Source organism: Arachis ipaensis, chromosome B7 (genome assembly GCF_059453495.1).
Source record: "Arachis ipaensis isolate K30076 ecotype BB chromosome B7, ASM5945349v1, whole genome shotgun sequence".
NCBI lineage: Eukaryota > Viridiplantae > Streptophyta > Magnoliopsida > Fabales > Fabaceae > Arachis > Arachis ipaensis.
The window spans coordinates 25,289,772-25,310,424 of record NC_142442.1 but is presented as its reverse complement, the minus strand read 5'-3'; the positions used below and the strand labels follow the sequence as shown (position 1 = coordinate 25,310,424).

The following is a 20,653-nucleotide window of genomic DNA, read 5'->3' as shown; positions in this document are numbered from 1 at the left end:
GTTGTTCTTGGTAAGTCTTCTTGTTTGATCTTGATGATTTTTTGTTTTGTGTTGTATGGTATTTTTCATATGCATTCTTGAATTTTTAGTGTCTAAGCATTAAAGAATTCTAAGTTTGGTGTCTTGCATGTTTTCTTTGCATTAAAAATTTTTCAAAAATGTGTTCTTGATGTTCATCATGATCTTCATAGTGTTCTTGGTATTCATCTTGACATTCATAGCATTCTTGCATGCATTCATTGTTTGATCTAAAACCTTCATGTATTGCATCATTTTTCTTGTTTTTCTCTCTCATCATAAAAATTCAAAAATAAAAAAAATATCTTTTCCTTTTTCTCTTTCATAAATTCGAAAATTTGGATTGACTTTTTCAAAAATTTTAAAAAAATCAAGTTGTTTTTCATGAGTTAAATCAAATTTTCAATTTAAAAATCTTATCTATTTCAAAATCTTTTTCAAAAATCAAATCTTTTTCAAATTTCTTAGTTATTTTCGAAAATTTCAAAAATATTTTTCAAAAATATTTTTCTTATTTTTATATCAAATTTTCGAAAATAACAATAACAATTAATGTTTTGATTCAAAAATTTCAAGTTTGTTACTTACTTGTTAAGAAAGATTCAAACTTTGAGTTCTAGAATCATATCTTGTGATTTCTTGTGAATCAAGTCATTAATTGTGATTTTAAAAATTCAAATCTTTTTCAAAAACTAATTTCTATCATATCTTTTCAAAAATATCTTCCTATCTTACCTTTTTCAAAAATATGATTTCAAAATATCTTTTCTAACTTCCTAACTTCTCACCTTTTCAAAATTTGTTTCAACTAACTAACTAACTTTTTTGTTTGTTTCTTATCTTTTTCAAAACTACCTAACTAACTCTCTCTCTCTAATTTTCGAAAATATCTCCCTCTTTTTCAAAATTTCTTTTTAATTAACTAATTATTTTAATTTTCAAATCTTAATTTTCAAAAAAACCACTAACCTTTTTCAAAAACTATTTTCGAAAATCACTAACCCTTTTTCAAAAATTATTTTCGAAAATTCTCCCTCTCCCATCTTACTCTATTTATTTATTCATCTACTAACATCTCATCTCACATCTCTACCCTCCTCACAGTTGTGTTTCTTCCATTACATTACATTCTTTGTCCCCCTCTTTTCTCCCACTCACAAAGGGATCCCTATACTGTGGTATAAAGGATCTCTATTATTATTATTTTTCTGTACCCTCTTCTTTGTCATATGAGCAGGAGCAAGGACAAGAATATTCTTGTTGAAGCAGATCCAGAACCTGAAAGGACTCTGAAGAGAAAACTAAGAGAAGCTAAAATACAACAATCCAGAGATAACCTTTCAGAAATTTTCGAACAGGAAGAGGAGATGGCAGCCGAAAATAATAATAATGCAAGGAGAATGCTTGGTGACTTTACTGCACCTAATTCCAATTTACATGGAAGAAGCATCTCCATTCCTGCCATTGGAGCAAACAACTTTGAGCTGAAACCTCAATTAGTTTCTCTGATGCAGCAGAACTGCAAGTTTCATGGACTCCCATCTGAAGATCCTTTTCAGTTCTTAACTGAATTCTTGCAGATATGTGATACTGTTAAGACTAATGGAGTAGATCCTGAAGTCTACAGGCTCATGCTTTTCCCTTTTGCTGTAAGAGACAGAGCTAGAGTGTGGTTGGACTCTCAACCCAGAGATAGCCTGAACTCTTGGGATAAGTTGGTCACGGCTTTCTTAGCCAAGTTATTTCCTCCTCAAAAGCTGAGCAAGCTTAGAGTGGATGTTCAGACCTTCAGACAGAAGGAAGGTGAATCCCTCTATGAAGCTTGGGAAAGATACAAGCAGCTGACCAAAAAGTGTCCTTCTGACATGCTTTCAGAATGGACCATCCTGGATATATTCTATGATGGTTTATCTGAGCTATCAAAGATGTCATTGGATACTTCTGCAGGTGGATCCATTCACCTAAAGAAAACGCCTGCAGAAGCTCAAGAACTCATTGACATGGTTGCTAATAACCAGTTCATGTACACTTCTGAGAGGAATCCTATGAATAATGGGACGCCTATGAAGAAGGGAGTTCTTAAAGTTGATACTCTAAATGCCATATTGGCTCAGAAAAAAATATTGACTCAACAAGTCAATATGATTTCCCAGAGTCTGAATGGAATGCAAGCTGCATCCAACAGTACTCAAGAGGCATCTTCTGAAGAAGAAGCTTATGATCCTGAAAACTCTGCAATAGCAGAGGTAAATTACATGGGTGAACCTTATGGAAACACCTATAACTCATCATGGAGAAATCATCCAAATTTCTCATGGAAGGATCAAAAGCATCAACAAGGCTTTAATAATGGTGGAAGAAACAGGTTTAACAATAATAAACCTTTTCCATCATCCACTCAGCAACAGACAGAGAACTCTGAACAAAATACTTCTAATTTAGCAAACTTAGTCTCTGATATATCTAAGGCCACTGTAAGTTTCATGAATGAAACAAGGTCTTCTATTAGAAATTTGGAAGCACAAGTGGGCCAGCTGAGTAAAAGAATCATTGAAATCCCTCCCAGTACTCTCCCAAGCAATACAGAAGAGAATCCAAAAGGAGAGTGCAAGGCCATTGACATAAGCAAAATGGCCGAACCCAATGAGGGAGAGGAGGACGTGAATCCCAAGGAGGAAGACCTCCTGGGACGTCCAGTGATCAATAAGGAGCTTCCCTCTGAGGAACCAAAAGACTCTGAGGCTCATCTAGAGACCATAGAGATTCCATTGAACCTCCTTATACCCTTCATGAGCTCTGATGAGTATTCCTCTTCTGAAGAGAATGAGGATGTTACTGAAGAGCAAACTGCTAAGTTTCTTGGTGCAATCATGAAGCTAAATGCCAAATTATTTGGCATTGATACTTGGGAAGTTGAACCTCCCTTGTTCACCAATGAACTAAGTGATCTGGATCAACTGACATTGCCTCAGAAGAGACAGGATCCTGGAAAGTTCATAATACCTTGTACCATAGGCACCATGATCTTTAAGGCTCTGTGTGACCTTGGTTCAGGAATAAACCTCATGCGCCTCTCTGTAATAGAGAAACTGGGAATCTATGGGGTGCAAGCTGCTAAAATCTCATTAGAGATGGCAGACAATTCAAGAAAACAGGCATATGGACAAGTAGAGGACGTGTTAGTAAAGGTTGAAGGCCTTTACATCCCTGCTGATTTCATAGTCCTGGATACTGGAAAGGAAGAGGATGAATCCATTATCCTAGGAAGACCTTTCCTGGCCACAGCAAGAGCTGTGATTGATGTTGACAGAGGTGAACTAGTCCTTCAATGGAATGAGGACTCCCTTGTGTTTAAAACTCAAGGATCTCCCTCTGCAACCATGGAGAGGAAGCATGAAAAGCTTCTCTCAAAGCAGAGTCAAACAAAGCTCCCACAGTCAAACTCTAAGTTTGGTGTTGGGAGGCCACAACCAAACTCTAAGTTTGGTGTTGAACTCCCATATCCAAACTCTAAGTTTGGTGTTGGAGAGTCTTAACAAAGCTCTGCACATCTGTGAGGCTTCATGAGAGCCCACTGTCAAGCTACTGACATTAAAGAAGCGCTTGTTGGGAGGCAACCCAATTTTTATCTAACTATATTTTTCTTAGTTATATGTCTTTATAGGTTCATGATCATGTAGAGTCACAAAATAAATATAAAAATTGAAAATGGAATAAAAAACAGCAGAAGAAAAATCACACCCTGGAGGAAGCATCTGCCTGGCGTTCAACGCCAGAACAGAGCATGGTTCTCGCGCTGAACGCCCAAAATGGGCAGCATCCTGGCGCTGAACGCCCAGAACAAGCATGGTTCTGGCGTTCAACGCCAGAAATGGCAACAAATGGGCGTTGAACGCCCAAAATGGGCACCAACCTGGCGCTGAACGCCCAGAGTTGTGTGCAAAGGCATTTTACATGCCTAATGGGTGCAGGGATGTAAATCCTTGAAACCTCAGGATCTGTGGACCCCACAGGATTCCCACCTACCTCCACTCACTTCTTATCACCCCTCTTTCACACAATCCCATAAACACTCTTCCCCAAAAACCCTTCACCAATCACCTCAATCTCTCTTCCTCATCACCTCTACACCACTCACATCCATCCACTCTTCCCCATAAACCTACCTCATAAACTCCACCTACCTTCAAAATTCAAAACCAATTTTCCACCCAAACCCACCCATATGGCCGAAACCTTTCCCCCCTCCCTTCCCTATATAAAGCCCTCCATTCTTCATCAAATTCACACAACACACCCCTCTACACCCTTCTTGGCCGAAACACTTCCCACTCTCCCTCTCCTCCATTTCTTCTTCTTCTTCATCTATTCTTTCTTTTATTGCTCGAGGGCGAGCAAAATTCTAAGTTTGGTGTGGTAAAAGCATAAGCTTTTTGTTTTTCCATTACCATTGATGGCACCTAAGACCGGAGAATCCTCTAGAAAAGGGAAAGGGAAGACAAAAGCTCCCACCTCCGAGTCATGGGAGATGGAAATGTTCATCTCCAAAGCCCATCAAGACCACTTCTATGATGTTGTGGCCAAGAAGAAGGTGATCCCTGAGGTCCCTTTCAAACTCAAAAGAAATGAGTATCCGGAGATCTGACATGAAATTCAAAGAAGAGGTTGGGAAGTTCTAACAAATCCCATCCAACAAGTCGGCATCCTAATGGTTCAAGAGTTCTATGCCAATGCATGGATCACCAAGAACCATGATCAAAGTAAGAACCCTGATCCAAAGAACTATGTTACAATGGTTCGGGGGAAATACTTGGATTTTAGTCCGGAAAATGTGAGGTTGGCGTTCAACTTGCCAAACATGGAAGAGAACGCACGCCCCTACACAAGGAGAGTCAACTTTGATCAAAGGTTGGACCAAGTCCTTATGGACATATGTGTAGAAGGAGCTCAATGGAAGATTGACTCCAAAGGTAAGCCGGTTCAACTAAGAAGATTGGACCTCAAGCCTGTAGCTAGAGGGTGGTTGGAGTTCATTCAATGCTCAATCATTCCCACTAGCAACCGGTCTGAAGTTACTATAGACCGGGCCATCATGATCCATAGCATCATGATTGGAGAAGAGGTGGAAGTTCATGAGATTATACCTCAAGAACTCTACAAGGTGGCTGACAAGTCCTCCACCATGGCAAGGTTAGCCTTTCCTCACCTCATCTGCCACCTATGCAATTCAGCTGGGATTGACATAGAGGAAGATATCCTAATTAAAGAGGACAAGCCCATCACTAAGAAAAAGATGGAGCAAGCAAGAGAGCCCATTCATGGAGCTCAAGAGGCGTATGAAGCTCATCACCATGAGATCCCGGAGATGCCTCAAATGCACTTTCCTCCACAAAACTATTGGGAGCAAATCAACACCTCCCTAGGAGAATTGAGTTCCAATATGGGACAACTAAGGGTGGAACATCAAGAGCACTCCATCATGCTTCATGAAATAAGAGAAGATCAAAAAGCAATGAGGGAGGAGCAACAAAGACAAAGAAGAGACATAGAAGAGCTCAAGGACATCATTGGTTCCTCAAGAAGGAAATGCCACCATCACTAAGGTGGATTCATTCCTTGTTCTTACTTCTTCTGTTTTTCGTTTTCTATGTTGTGTGCTTATCTATGTTTGTGTCTTCATTACATGATCATTAGTAAGTAGTAACTATGTCTTAAAGTTATGAATGTCCTATGAATCCATCACCTCTCTTGAATGAAAAATGTTCTAATTCAAAAGAACAAGAAGTACATGAGTTTCAAATTTATCCTTGAACTTAGTTTAATTATATTGATGTGGTGACAATGCTTCCTGTTTTCTGAATGAATGCTTGAACAGTGCATATGTCTTTTGAAGTTGTTGTTTAAGAATGTTAAATATGTTGGCTCTTGAAAGAATGATGACTAGGAGACATGTTATTTGATAATCTGAAAAATCATAAAAATGATTCTTGAAGCAAGAAAAAGCAGCAAAGAACAAAGCTTGCAGAAAAAAAAAAGTAGGCGAAAAAAATAGAAAGAAAAAGAAAAAGCAAGCAGAAAAAGCCAAAAGCTCTTAAAACCAAGAGGCAAGAGCAAAAAGCCAATAACCCTTAAAACCAAAAGGCAAGGGCAAATAAAAAGGATCCCAAGGCTTTGAGCATCAGTGGATAGGAGGGCCTAAAGGAATAAAATCCTGGTCTAAGCGGCTAAACCAAGCTGTCCCTAACCATGTGCTTGTGGCGTGTAGGTGTCAAGTGAAAACTTGAGACTGAGCGGTTAAAGTCAAGGTCCAAAGCAAAAAAAGAGTGTGCTTAAGAACCCTGGACACCTTTAATTGGGGACTTTAGCAAAGCTGAGTCACAATCTGAAAAGGTTCACCCAATTATGTGTCTGTGGCATTTATGTATCTGGTGGTAATACTGGAAAACAAAGTGCTTAGGGCCATGGCCAAGACTCATAAAGAAGCTATGTTCAAGAATCATCATACTGAACTAGGAGAATCAATAACACTATCTGAACTCTGAGTTCCTATAGATGCCAATCATTCTGAACCTCAATGGATAGAGTGAGATGCCAAAACTATTCAAGAGGCAAAAAACTATAAGTCCCGCTCATATGATTGAAGCTATGTTTCATTGATAGTTTGGAATTTATAGTATATTCTCTTCTTTTTATCCTCTTTGATTTTCAGTTGCTTGGGGACAAGCAACGATTTAAGTTTGGTGTTGTGATGAGCGGATAATTTATACGCTTTTTGACATTGTTTTTAGTATGTTTTTAGTAGAATCTAGTTACTTTTAGGGATGTTTTCATTAGTTTTTATGTTAAATTCACATTTCTGGACTTTACTATGAGTTTGTGTGTTTTTCTGTGATTTCAGGTATTTTCTGGCTGAAATTGAGGGACTTGACCAGAAATCAGATTCAGAGGTTGAAGAAGTACTGCTGATGCTGTTGGATTCTGACCTCCCTGCACTCAAAATGGATTTTCTGGAGCTACAGAACTCGAAATGGCGCTCTTCCAATTGCGTTGGAAAGTAGACATCCAGGGCTTTCCAGAAATATATAATAGTCCATACTTTGGCCAAGAATAGACGACATAAACTGGCATTCAACGCCAGCTTTCTGCCCAAATCTGGCGTCCAGCGCCAGAAAAGGAGCCAAAACCAGAGTTGAACGCCCAAACTGGCACAAAAGCTGGCGTTCAACTCCAAGAAGGACCTCTACACGTGCAACACTCAAAGCTCAGCCCAAGCACACACCAAGTGGGCCCCGAAAGTGGATTTATGCATCAATTACTTACTTCTGTAAACCCTAGTAGCTAGTTTATTATAAATAGGACCTTTTACTATTGTATTAGGTATCTTTGATCAGTTGTATGCTATCTTAGATCACGTTTGAGGGCTGGCCTCTCGGCCATGCCTGGACTATCACTTATGTATTTTCAACGGTAGAGTTTCTACACTCCATAGATTAAGGTGTGGATCTCTGCTGTTCCTCAAAGATTAATGTAAAGTACTACTGTTTTCTATTCAATTCATCTTGTTTCGCTTCTAAGATATTCATTCGTACTTCAATCTGAATGTGATGAACGTGACAATCATCATCATTCCCTATGAACGCGTGCCTGACAATCACTTCCGTTCTACCTTCGACTGAATGAGTATCTCTTAGATATCTTAACCATAATCTTCGTGGTGTAAGCTAGAATGATGGTGGCATTCAAGAGAATCCGGAAAGTCTAAACCTTGTCTGTGGTAGTCCGAGTAGGATTCAATGAATGAATGACTTTGACAAGCTCCAAACTCGCGATTGCGGGGCGTTAGTGACAGACGCAAAAGGATAGTAAATCCTATTCCAGCATGATCAAGAACCGACAGATGAATAGTCGTGCCGTGACAGGGTGCGTTGACCATTTTCACTGAGAGGATAAGATGAAGCCATTGACAAGGGTGATGCCTCCAGACGATTAGCCGTGCCGTGACAGGGCATTGGATCATTTTCCCGAGAGATGACCGAAAGTAGCCATTGACAGTGGTGATGTATCACATAAAGCCAGCCATGGAAAGGAGTAAGACTGATTGGATGAAGATAGCAGGAAAGCAGAGGTTCAGAGGAACGAAAGCATCTCCATTCGCTTATCTGAAATTCTCACCAATGAATTACATAAGTATTTCTATCCCTATTTTATTAATTAATTTCGAAAACTCCATAACCATTTGATATCCGCCTGACTGAGAATTACAAGGTGACCATAGCTTGCTTCATGCCGACATTCTCCGTGGGATTCGACCCTTACTCACGTAAGGTATTACTTGGACGACCCAGTGCACTTGCTGGTTAGTTATGCGAAGTTGTGAAGATATGTTTAGACCATGGTTCTATGCATCCGTTTTTGGTGCCATTGCCAGGGAATCAATTTCGAACAATAATTCACAACCTGAGTAGCAATTTCGCATACCACTTATCCACGACTTCATTGGGGACTTCTCGAGACACCAGTTCAGCCAAAGTATGGGGAGATTAGAGTCTCTATGGTAGAGGCTAGAACCAAAGGTGCAGCATCCTCTGATCCAAAAGATTCGACCTTGTGTGTGGCGTTTTGAGTAGGATCACCAAGGAGAATGAACTGCAGGAGCTTCACTTTCAATCAGACTGGATTCGCACTAACCCTGGGGTTCAGATCTAGAGGAGTATTAGCGATCTCTTAAAAAAGACGTTAATCACATATAGCCTGCCATAGAAGAAATCATTCACAGTTGAAGAAGACAGTAAGACCAGAATTTATCCAGAAGAACAAAGCATCTCCAAGCCTTAACCATCTTCTTATCACTGGTTATAATCAAACATTGTAATTCCATCTTATTCCAATTTTATGCGTTTAAACAAATCCAACAACTCTTCTATCCGCCTGACTAAGATCTACAAGATAACCATAGCTTACTTCAAATCATAACCTCGTGGGATCGACCCTGACTCACTCAGGTATTACTTGGATGACCCAGTGCACTTGCTGGTTCAGTTGTACGAAGTGTGAGAATTTGTGCACCATCAGTCACATATTGGGATGAAGATGTGATTACAGCCACATACTTGGTAAACAGATTACCAACCCCAATTTTAAAGAATAAATCTCCTTTTGAATTACTTGTTAATAAAATTCTTGATTATACACTCCTAAGGGTGTTTGGCAGTACATGTTAACCATTATTGAAACCTTACAACAAGGGTAAACTAGATTTTAGATCCTCTAAGTGTGTGTTTCTTGGTTATGACACACAACATAAAGGTTATAAGTGTTTAGCTTCAAATGGCAAAATTTATGTTTTCCAAAATTTTGTGTTTGATGAGAATAGCTTTCCATTTCTAAAATATTCTCTTCTAATTCAGGTAAATCAAATTCACATATCGATATCACCATCCCTTCTGTTGAATCTCAGCTACCTATAATCACTACTATTCTTAGCACTGTCACTAAACTAAATCAAAATGAATGCATTAATTCTGATACTGACGTTAATACTGACTCTTTGGTTCATCATACTAATGATCTAAGTATTGCTTCTAGCACAAGCAACACTACTCATACTGATTCAATTGATAAAACTACTGATGCTACTAATCTTTAAAATTCATCTTAGTTACAGGAACATGCAGGTGCATAACAATTGATACCAATTTCAGGTATTGAAATTCACCTACCTATACACACAGCATTACTGTCACAGGCTGAGGCTATGCAATTTAGTAATATTGTGCCTAAAAATACTCACAACATGTTCACTCGCTCCAAAATAGGTGCTATTACTCCTAAACTCTTGCATACTAGTGTTTAGAAAGAATTTACAGATGAGCAACCCCCTAAAATAGCTAGACTAGCTATTCAAGTACCGCATTGGAAAAAGGCTATGCTTGATGAGTATCATGCCTTAATGAAAAAACATACCTGGACTTTGGTTCCTAAACCCCCAGATGCTAAGATAATAGGTTGTAAGTGTGTTTATACAATAAAAAGACACCCTGATGGTAGTGTACAAAAATATAAAGTTAGGCTAGTTACTCAAGGGTTTTATCAAGAAGAGGGGGTGTGACTTTGAGCTTGGTTTTAGCCCTGTTATTCGACCTACAACAATTATAGTTGTATTAAGCCTTGCTCTCTCTAGAAACTGGACTATAAGGCAATTTAATTTTAACAATGCCTTCTTAAATGGTGATCTTCATCAAACCATTTACATGTCTCAACCAGTTGGCTTTGAGCAACAATCAACAACTCATGTTTGCAAATTAAATAAATCATTTTATGGCTTGAAACAAGTCCCAAGAGAAAGGTTAACAAAATTAAGTACAACACTACATTCTTTTGGTTTTCGGAATGCAAAATCAAACACATCTTTATTTATTAGTCATCATGATAATTCATTTTTATATATACTATGTTATGTAGATGATATTATAATTACTGGTAATAATAACATGCTTGAAGTAGAAACAATGATTAAAAGGCTGGATAGAGTGTTTTCACTCAAGGATTTAGGGAGTTAAATTATTTTCTAGGCATAGAAGTTCATAGAACAACTTCAGGTTAATTACATCTATCTCAAACCAAATATATTACTGATTTATTACTCTCAAAATTAGGCATGGCTGATGCTAGCCCCATGCCAACACTAATGATTAGTTCACTGCAACTATTATATATCTACAAGGTCTGAAAGATTTGAAGATCCTAACCTATTTAGGACAATGGTAGGATCACTAAATATTTAACAATCACTAGGCCTGATCTCTCTTTTGCAGTGGCTAAAATAAGTTAATTTATGCACTCGCCTTTGCTCTCACATTGGAAGGCTGTTAAGAGAGTGCTTAAATACTTAAGAGGCATGAAGGATCATGGTTTAATACTACACAAGTGTGGTGATCTTAGGCTTTATGGTTTTTTGGATAGTGATTGGGCAGTAGACCTTGAAGACAGAAAGTCTGTTTTAAGTTTCTATATTTTTCTTGGTACTAATATTCTTTCTTGGTCTTGCGGAAAACAAGCCACCATTGGTAGATCTTCGACCGAGGCAGAGTTTAGGAGCTTGGCTTCATGTGAAAGTGAACTAGTTTGGTTGCAGAATCTACTTCGTGAGTTAGGAATGTAGTTGGCAAGACCACCAACAATTTACTGTGATAATTTCAGTACAGTTTTGTTAACTGTAAAACCAGTCATGCATAATATGACCAAATATTTTCAATTAGAAGTTTGGCTGATTAGAAAGAAGCTTCAGTAGGGATCCTTTCACATTGTTCATGTTCCTGGGATAGACTAGGTTGTTGATATCTTGACCAAGCCCCTGACAGCTTCAACCTTTGAGCAATTCAAGAGCAAACTTTGAGTGGATCGAAGACCTCACTCGATTTTGATAGGGGGTGTGAAGGAAAAAGAAGTAGTTGAGAATAATTAAGTCATGGTTTGGTTAATTGGGCCAAAACAGATTTTGTTTTGCTGCATTCTTGGTTTCTTGGTTTTCTCTTCTAGTAGCTTGTGTGTGTGCTACTAGTATAAGAAGAATTGTGTAGTTCCCTTCTTGGTATGTTAAAAAGTAGAAAGGTTAACATTCTATGTTTCTTTTGATACATTGCCTCTGCCTTTTCTTTCTATTTTACTTTTCTGGTTCGTTGTGTCTTCTTGCTATACGAACAGTTGTTCCAAAATCTTTTCATATTGTTTCCCAAACATTTTTTATTAAAACGTTAGAAACAAAATTAAAACAAATTAAACGTTAAAGATATTTTTAAAATTTTTCAAAAACTTTAGCAACAAAAAAACATATTTTAGGATAGTATTTATAATGTATTAACGTCCCTTGTAACGATTCATGCAACCAATGTTATCTAGATTTACAAAATTCATAAACCAATTTGGGTTGGTCGAGTGGTTAGTTTAATCATCCGCTAGCAAGTGTCGGAGGGTTCGAATTCCACCTTGTGTATGCAGCAACCATTGGCCAATAGCTGACCTTTAAATGGAACTCATATCCGCAATGGATTAATCCTTGACCTGTCAGATTGGAAGATACCATAGACAGCCATTAAAAAGAGATTTACAAAATCCATAACCTTGGATTTAATAGCTACCTAAAACTATGGAATGTTTAAGCCACTATTTAACAAATCTCCACCTTGCGACTTGAACTTCTTTGTAAAAACCAAAACTGTTCTTGTGTCCTTCAAATACAAGGAACACCAACCATGTGTTGGAACTTAAAAATTGAAATCGCCACGAATTTGTTTTCCCACGCTTTAAAGGACGACGGTCCATGAAAAGCCAATAATCCATTTGTGGCAGTTTAAAACCATCACAAAATCTACAAAAACCGCCGCAATATTCTGATTTTAATTTGTTGTAGTGTGAATTATCATAAGTTTTGATCTTTTCCACAATAATAATACCTTCGTGAGACGACTTCCTTCATAAATGATAATGTATATCAACGTGCTTCGTCTTTTCATGATACATTTATTTTTTATTAAGATGAATGGTGCTTTGGCTATCATAATATATGACTGTTGTATCTTGCTCCAATTCAAAGTCGTTTACTAAAGATTGAAGACAAATAAATTCCAAAGATACATACATTATAAATATAAAACTTAAAAAAAACTCTTTATAAATATTTTCAAATAAAATTGTTAATTATATATATATCGTGATATCTAATGTAACTCAGATATCGCGTCAAAAAAATATAAAATTTTGTTAGAGAACCAACTAAAAGTGAAGTCAACTCCAATCAATTATTAGTTAAAAAATAGGTTCGTTACAAAGAAAAAAAACCTTACTATTTTAATTTTTAAAATTTTAAATTTAAAAATAAAAAAATTGACTTAATTGATTTATATTATAATTGACCCTTAAATTTTTTTAAGAATATATATTATATACAAGTCAACGTGTGTCTATTAAACTATAGTACTATTATATAGTTGCATTCAAATAAATTAGATTGTTGGTGTGTGATTATTACAACGTGACGGCTCTATTTATTATTCACCCATAGCTTACGTTAGAGGTCATTAGAGGGATAAGATTATGATACAAAATCTAATTTGCACTGTATGACAAAAGGGACATTGTCCACTTTGCCCACAAGAAATAAAAGAGGATATTATCATGGTTCACTCAACCCATTAAACAACTAGGTAATCACGCAAAGAAACCATTTCTTTTCCCTTTCCCAATCATCAAAGACATGATCGATATCACTCCTTCGAGGAAAACAAGTATTCTCTTCATTACGGGAATAGTGAAATAGTGCATCAACAAAATACATTGACATTCTTATTTTATATATATTAGTGATGGATGCATGACATTTTCTATATATACCGGAGCAGAATATAATTTGGATGGTAGGAATTAATATTTCTGAGTCGTTTGATGGTACGGAATTTCAAAGTCCACAAATTAATTGGCAAGTATACCGAATTGTAATAAGTAATATTTTAGATGAGTAAGGGTTAATTTTACGAGAATTAATAGACTGAGCAAGAATAGTCAAATGCATCACGTAGTCAAACAAATAGTAATTAGTGTTTTGAGGTTCAAAAGTATTAAACAGTACTTCAGAGAGTAGAGAAAGCAAACAGTGAAATTGATGTGAAATATATGTGAGAAACAGTTAAGGTTTTGGAGTTCTTTACTCATCTGGATTAAATTTTTTTACCAACTATTTTAATAATGCAAGATTCATTTCATGGCAAACTGTAATTAACTAAACTCGAATTCCTTAGTGATTTAGTCTCCTCAATCCTAATCAATTGTCAATTCCTTGGTCACTTAATATAGATTAGAGGGTTAGGTTCAATTATTCTAGTTTATTAGCCACAAATACTCTAATTACCCAAATATAAGAGGATTATATGTCACATATCCCGTTAAGTCCAAATAATTAGCAGTTTAGGAGGAATTTACTTTCAAGCTAGTATTCAAGTAAGATAATTTTTTCAAGAATCACAAGAATTTATATAGAACAAGGGTTGTTCTTCCGATATACCCAGATTCATAAGATGAAGAATGAGAGTAATCCTAGAATAGTAGTAGTAGTAGTAATAGTAGTAGTAGCGCGCTATTCCGTGGTTCAGTAAGAGAAGGCGATCCCTTTTTCCGCCTTTCGTCTTTCCAGTCAAGCAGTGGTTCCTGCTCTTGCCTCTCATGAATCTGTTCAGATTCCTAACCACTGGAATAACTGGAGGCGGTAGTTAGAGTTAGGAAAGCTAGGTTTCAAGGAAAGAGCCCCCATTGGCTACGTCCCCCTTCGTATGGCTAGTAGTAGTAGTAGTAGTAGTAGTAGTAGTAGTAGTCTTAATCTATAGAAATAAACAGAGCTCCTAACCATAACCAAGGAGGTTTAGTGGCTCATGACTCAGAGAGAAAACTAGGGTTCAAAAGATGTGAAAGTGCAGAAGTGAGAAGATCCTCCTGAAGGGTTGAATCTTTTTCTTTTTATATCTAATCTAATTTGATTTGAAACTAATAAAATAATAAATTCTAAACCTAAAATATTTTGTTTATAATTAAAAGTAACTAAAATAAAATAAGATATAATAATTAAAAGCTAATTCTAACTAAAGATGCTCCATTTGAAAAGTGTGATCTGGACCATTGGCGCTAAATGCCAAATTCGGCGTTTAGCGCCCTTGTGGGCAGAAGCTCCCCCTTTGATTATGAGTTTCTAGTGCTAAACGCCAGGCTTGGAGTTTAGCACCCCAATGGGCAGAGGGCTTCCACGCATTTCTGAGTCGCTGGCGCTAAACTCCCAGGTCCGCGTTTAGCGCCAGCTTGGCAGCTTCCAACTCTTCTCTTTTCTTGCACACGAACTATACCAAACTAATCTGAACTTCTCCTGAAATAATTAAAATACCAAAGCAACTTAAAGTAGGATCCAAAGAGGTTTCAAACACTAAAATTTGATTAAAACTCAATAAATTTGTATATAAAATAAATAGAAAGTAGAGAGAAGATGCTCACGCATCACAACACCAAACTTGAACTTTTGCTTGTTTTCAAGCAACTAAAAATAATATAGGACTTAAAAGAGAAATTGCCTAAGACTTAAGTGTTCATTTAAGCTCCTGTCCAATTACTGAGTGGGGTTAATGCCACTGTGATTCTGAATAGGTTTGGCATCTCACTATCCTTTGAAGCTCAGAAATGTTGATGCCTTTCAGAACTAGAACTCGTATAGTATTATGGCTTCTCTTCCTCTTTAAGCTCTGATTAATCCTTGAACACAACTTTTTCTTATCTTTTCTTTGGTGCTTTACACCTTGAGCTTAGTCGTGACTCTAAGTGCTTTGTCTCAAGCTTAACTTGACACAAAAACACAACAAGCCCTTAATTGGGGAGGGGGGCTCTTTGAGCTTTTAATCTTTCTTTTGATTTCTCCCAGTCAGTGGTGCTCAAAGCCTTTGGCATACTCTGCAATTGAACTTGGTCTCGACTCTTAGTACTCTGTCTCAAGGATTACTTGACACATTCACACCACAAGCATATGGTTAGGAAAACAACTCTTTTAGCTTTTAATCATATTTGACCTTTCTAACCATTGATGCTCAGAGCCTTGGACCTTACTTTTTATTTTCTTTTTCTTTTTCTTTTTGCTGTTTGTTTTGCTTCAAGGATCAATTTCTTACTCAATTTAGAGAATCCATAATACTTCTCTATGTTCCTGTACCTCAAGAATCAACATTCTTGACTTCAATATCAATTATGCATTGTTTACTTCATACATTCAGAATCATAGATAATACCACCACATCAAAGTAAGGCTTGGTTCGGTAAAACTTTTCAAAGAGGTGCTTGTGCTTTTTAAAAGCACAAATTTCTCATTTTGTGTTTGGTAAATAAAAAATATCATGTGCTTGTGCTTGTAGCTTTTAAAAGATCGGGGTACTTTTGAAAGCACCTAAGGTGGAGCTTTTTAAAGTTGGCTTGTACTTTTCAAAATTTAAAAGTCTAATATAACTTCATATATTAACTAATTTTCAAACTTAACGCTTAAATTTATGTCTCTTATAGTATTTTTAAATTTTAAAAGCTATTTTACTAAACGAAATTATTATTACTTATGTTTATTGAAAGTCATTTTTAATTTAAGTTACCAAACATAAATGCTACACTTTTTAAAAAGTTATCTTTTAAAAGCTTTACCAAACTAAGCCTAACTAGAATAACTCATAATATATAACTCAAGTCTCATGTATTTTACTACTTCTTTTCTTTTTTTTTTCAAGCTCAGTGAGCAATACATGAGATATTTTTCAAAATAACATAAATTACCAAATTAAACAACTAAGCTAGAAAGACAATAAAATACTACTAATAATCTTGCAAAGGCTTCGAACAGATAACAGAAAACAAGAGATAATATAATAACCAGAAAAATAGAAAATAGATAAAGCAACAGATAATGAAACTCAACCACCTCAGTCCTGGTGGCTGCTCCCTCCTGGGAATCATCTCCAGTGCCTCAGCTCCTCCAGCTCTTGCCTCTGGCTCTACTGTTCCTCCACTAGCTGATGGAGAAGAGTAGAGTGGACCTGATGCTCGATCCTCACCTAATCGACAGAAGACGTCAACTGCCTAATAGATGTAGTCAACTGATCCCAATAGTCACGAGGAGGGAAATAATACCCGTGAGGCATCTCAGGCTGCTCCTGCTTAAGAGGGGGAACTAGCTCGTGAGGCGGTGCTCGTCCAAGCTCCTTGGCATACTACATACCCCTCTGAGTAATTGGCCTTTCAATGTCAACAGGGGTGTCTCTATCAATGCGAACTCGAACGGCCTCACATAAGCGGAAGATGAGGTGAGGGAAGGCCAATCTAGTAGAGGTGGAAGATTTCGTGGCTATGTAGTACAACTCTAGAGGGATCACACGATGCACCCCCACCTCATTACCGAGCATGATGCAGTGAGTTATCACAGTCCGGTTAATAGTAATCTCGGGCCGGTTACTCGTAGGGATGATGGAGCGCTGAATGAACTCCAACCACCCCCTAGCAACCGGCTTCAAATCATGCCTTCCCAGCTGGTATAGATGCCCTCTAGCATCCCTTCTCCACTGTGCTTTGGGGAGGCATATATCAGTGAGGATCTAGTCCAGTCTCTAATCAATGGTGAGCCTGTGATGGTAAGAGTAAGGGTCATCTCTGGATGATGGTAACTGAAGTATCGCCCTCACTCTCTTTGGACTGAACTCTAGGATCCTCCCTCGGACCATAGTACGCCAGGTTTTAAACTTAGGATTCAGATCCTTGACATGTTTGTAGGTCACCCGGGCATTAGCGTAGAACTCCCTGACCATCAGAACACCTACATCAGTTACAGGGTTGCACAAGAACTCCCAACTCCTCCTCTGAATCTAGTCCCTGATTTTCATATACTCATCCAGTTGCAAATCAAGTCGGACCTCTGGGATTACCTTCTTTTTGCTCACAATGTCATAGAAATGATCCTCATGGATTTTGGAACTGAACCAGTTACTATCAAATGGACCGGTTACGGGAGCTTTTTTCTTTTTTTCCTAGAAGAGGATTCTCCAGTTTTGGGTACCATATGGAATATGATAAAGAAGAAAAGTGAGGTACCCCAACACCAAACTTAAAGCTTTTGCTCGTCCTCGAGCAAAGAAAAGAGAACAAGAGAAACAAAGAGAAAAGGTAATAGGTGGTTAAAAGAAGAAGGTTAGGGGGAGTAAAGGAAAACAAAGTGGAATGAGATGGTGGGGGTATGGTGAAAAGGAAAGCAAGAAGGTGAAAAGAAAGAGAAGGGATGGAAGATGGTGAATGGAGGTATGGTGAAGAGTGGGAAAGAAGTGGGTATTTATAGAGAGGGGGAACTTGGTTGTATTGGAGAAGGAATGGGGTTGGGTAAAGTAAATTGGTTGGTATATAGGGAATGGGAAGGAGAGATATGGGGGAGATTTGATGAGATTTGATATGGTTATGGGGTTGGAAAATTGAATGAATGGATTTAGGGTGAAATATGATTTAATAGGGGTTGAGGGGAAGGAATGATGGAGGAGAAAGAGGAGGGTTTGGAACGGTCCAAAAGCGAGTGGGTGAGGTTGTTACCAATGCAAATTTGAATTCCCTTTGTTAATACTCAATTCTGCGTTGCCGGCGCTAAACGCCATCTCCAGCATTTAGCGCCACAACACTTTGAAATTTGTGCCCTCTGGGGCATTAAACGCGAGTGCTTCCATTTTTTTTTTTTTGAGGACGAGGTCTCGCACTAAACGCCACCTGGGTGTTTAGCGCCCTATGAGCCATGGGCTTCTTAGGTTTTGTGCCATCCAGGACGTTAAACGCCCTTCCAACATTTAACGCCAGCACCCTAGCTACCACTCCTGGCGCTAAATGCCCAGCTCGGCGTTTAGCATCCAAATCGACGTCAATCTTCACCTTGAATTGTGTGCTCCTCGGCACTTCAGTGAGCTCCTTGAGAATTGTGCCATCTCTGGCGCTGAACGTCCATTCTAGCGTTTAGCGCCAAGGCACTCGAGTAAAATACACTCCAGGGTGTTCTGTTTCTCTTCAAGATTTCTCCTGTTCCTGTTCTAAACATTTTGCATGACCACAAACATACGTAGACCAATGAAAACTATAAATAGAAGTCATAACTAAATGGGAATTAAACTGAAAACAAAATCAAAGGATACTCAGGGTTGGGTTACCTCCTAACAAGCGCTTCTTTACCGTCACTAGCTTGACAATCAGCTCTACTAAGGTGAGGGTTGGTCAAAGTGCTTAAGCTCCTCACCTCTTACTGTGAATTTTTTCTTGTGATCTCATGGATTAACTCTATATGCTCAAGAGATAGGATCCTGTTCACTGTATGAGGTAAGATTGGACTTTTAGTCAACACCACTTTCATTCCTGGTGAGAAATCTTCAATGGGGATCTTCTTGTTTCTCTATCCCTTGGGTATCTTCTTTTTGGGACCTTCCTCCTTGGTGGATAATGCACACCCAACACCAAACTTAGGTTTGATGTCAAGAAAAATGGTATTAGTTCTCCCACCTCCCCCCCAAAAGAGACTTGAACTGTACACCCTGCTTTACTTCAGTCAGGGATCCTTGGAGACTTGGGTTAGTGAGTTCACTCTTCATGCAAGTGCCTCCTTCACCTGAGTGATGTATGGGTCTAAAAACCTTGAGACCAAATAATCCTCATGCATCCTCAGAATCAATTCAACTTTTTCCACATCGATTAGAGCTCTCCCAATGGCCAGGAATGGTTTTCCTAGGATTATAGAGTGGTTTTCATCCTCTCCCATGTCAAGGATTACAAAATCTGCAGGGAGGAAGAATTTTCCAACCTTAACCAAGACGTTCTCCACTATTCCATGTGCATGTGTCAGAGATTTGTCTACCATTTGTAAGGCTATCCTTGTTGGTTGTGCTTCTTGGATTTGCAGCTTCTTCATCACAGACAAGGGCATCAAATTAATACTTGCACCAAGATCACATAGGGCTTTGTCAAAGGTGATGCTCCCAATAGTGCATGGAATCTGAAAGCTCCCTGTCTGGCATCTTCCTTGGTAGTTTACTCTGAATTATTGCACTGCATTCCTTGGTCAGGACCACTATTTCATCTCCTTTCAAGGTCTTCTTCTTAGAGAGTAAGCCTTTCATGAATTTGACATAGAGAGGCATTTGCTCTAAAACCTCAGCAAAAGGAAGTTTGATTTGCAACTTTATAAAAACTTTCAAGAACAGTGAGAATTGCTTGTCCTTGGTCTCTTTTTAGAGTTTCTGAGGGTATGGCATTTTCGGCTTGTGTTCAGGTGCCTTGGCTGGGGCGTGTACTATGGTACCCTCAGTCTTTTCTGGAGCTTCTGTTTCCTCTGATCCCTTAGCAACTTGTACTTCCTCCTCTGTCACTGATTCACTTAACAATGTGATAGTTTTGCACTCTTCTCTTGGATTAGGCACTGTGTCACTAGGAAGAGTGTTAGGAGCCCTCTCAGGCACTTGCTTCCTGGTGCGGATTTTAAAGTCCACAAACAAACCGGCAAGTGCACCGGGTTGTACCAAGTAGTACCTCAGGTGAATGAGGGTCGATCCCACGAGAATTGATGGATCAAGCAACAATGGTTGAGTGATTGGCTTAGTCAAACAAACAAAAAATAGTGTTTGGGTCTCAATTGCATCAAACAGTAAATTCAGAATATCAGAAAAGCAAGTAGTAAAAAAGTTGTGAATAATATATGGAAAAACAGTTAAGGCTTCAGAGATATCTATTTTTCCAGATTGACTTTTCTTACTAACTATTTTAATCATGCAAGATTTAATTCTTGGCAACTATAAGTAACTAAACCCTAATTTCTTAGACCTTTTTAGTCTCCTCTAAAATTCATCAACCACCAATTCCTTGGTCACTTAATTCCAATTAGAGGGTGAAGTTCAATTCTAGTTATATGCCACAAAAATCCTAAATACCCAAATATAAGAGAATTATATGTCACATATCCCGTTAAGTCCAGATAATTAGAAATTTAGGAGAAATTGTTTTCAAGTTGTTGTTCAAGTAAAGAGCTTTTCCAAGTTATACAAGAACTCAATTAGAACCA

The 20,653-nt window shown here is 38.0% G+C and overlaps 1 non-coding gene across 1 annotated transcript; it reads right to left on the bottom strand.

Moving 5' to 3' along the window:
• Positions 1-1,781: 1,781 nt before the first annotated feature.
• LOC148550619 (small nucleolar RNA R71) lies at positions 1,782-1,889 on the bottom strand. Its single transcript, XR_015893830.1, has one exon. It is a non-coding gene; the product is annotated as a small nucleolar RNA R71 (small nucleolar RNA).
• Between the last annotated feature and the right edge of the window lie 18,764 nt (positions 1,890-20,653).